The sequence below is a fragment of the Juglans regia genome, unplaced genomic scaffold (genome assembly GCF_001411555.2).
Source record: "Juglans regia cultivar Chandler unplaced genomic scaffold, Walnut 2.0 Scaffold_21, whole genome shotgun sequence".
Classification (NCBI taxonomy): domain Eukaryota; kingdom Viridiplantae; phylum Streptophyta; class Magnoliopsida; order Fagales; family Juglandaceae; genus Juglans; species Juglans regia.
Genome location: NW_023351978.1, coordinates 1 through 1,113, shown reverse-complemented (window position 1 = coordinate 1,113; position 1,113 = coordinate 1). Strand labels below are relative to the sequence as shown.

The following is a 1,113-nucleotide window of genomic DNA, read 5'->3' as shown; positions in this document are numbered from 1 at the left end:
AAGTATATTTTCCATGACCAGACTCAACTTGCCTACACATATCATGCACATCAGTATGCACATCAGTTGTGTCCCAAGATTGAGCATTTTCAGCGAGGTAATCAAAATATTCAAATGTTTCCTCAGGCTCTTTGTCAAAAAATTCTCCATTACACATGGTTTGTACAAATTGGCGCATTTTAGGTGTCAAACTTTCATAAAAAAAACTTATCAAACGCCAATTTTCATAACCATGATGAGGATAAGCAATTAAAAGATCCTTGAACCTTTCCCAACTTTGATAAAAAGTTTCAGAATCTTTTTGGGTAAAGTTCATGATTTGTCTTTTAAGTGCATTTGTCCTATATATTGGAAAAAATTCCTTCAAAAATCCAGTTTGCATTTCCTGCCATGTGCCTATGGATCTAGGTCTTAATGCATTTAGCCACGTTTTAGCCTTATCTTTCAAGGAAAATGGAAACAACTTTAGTCTAATAACCTCCTCAGTGCATGTTCGGTCTATGAATGTAGAACAAACCTCTTCAAATTCTTTGATATGAAGGTACGGATTCTCAGAATCCATGCCATGAAAATGTGGAATTAATGGAATCATTCCAGGTTTGAAATTAAAGACATTTGCATTCAAAGGTAGGATATGCATGAGGGTGCGCTAGTTCTGACAGGTTGTAAATAATCTCTAAGTGTCCTATTCTGATTCACTACTTTCCGATCATGATTCTCATTTTCAGTCATGGTACTATTGGTGTCAGAAGATGACTCAAGAGAAAGTGATGCTGAGGTAAAAGATGCTTGTGATTCTGTCTTAACCAACCGACAAGTTTGGTCCCTAGTCCAACTAGTCATACAAACAAGAATAGAAAATAAAAGAATATGCAAGACAAACAAAACAAAAAAAAATAAAGTAAAATAAAATTAAGAAAAATGTCACCCAAGCTGTGAAGAGGTTCACAACGCTACAAACGTCTTCTCAACAATATGAGAATGCTTTGCTAAACACTAGTTGTCCCCAGCAACGGCGCCAAAAACTTGATCAGCTTTTAATTTTGACTTCCAAGCGTAGAAGCTGTCAAACTAATACAAGGGTAAATCTCAAGATCGAATTCACAGGGACAA

At 35.8% G+C, this 1,113-nt stretch overlaps 1 non-coding gene across 1 annotated transcript; it reads left to right on the top strand.

Annotated features, from left to right (window-relative positions):
• Positions 1 to 227: 227 nt before the first annotated feature.
• On the top strand, positions 228 to 334 carry LOC118345291. The gene has a single exon (XR_004798858.1). It is a non-coding gene; the product is annotated as a small nucleolar RNA R71 (small nucleolar RNA).
• The last annotated feature ends 779 nt before the right edge of the window (positions 335 to 1,113 follow it).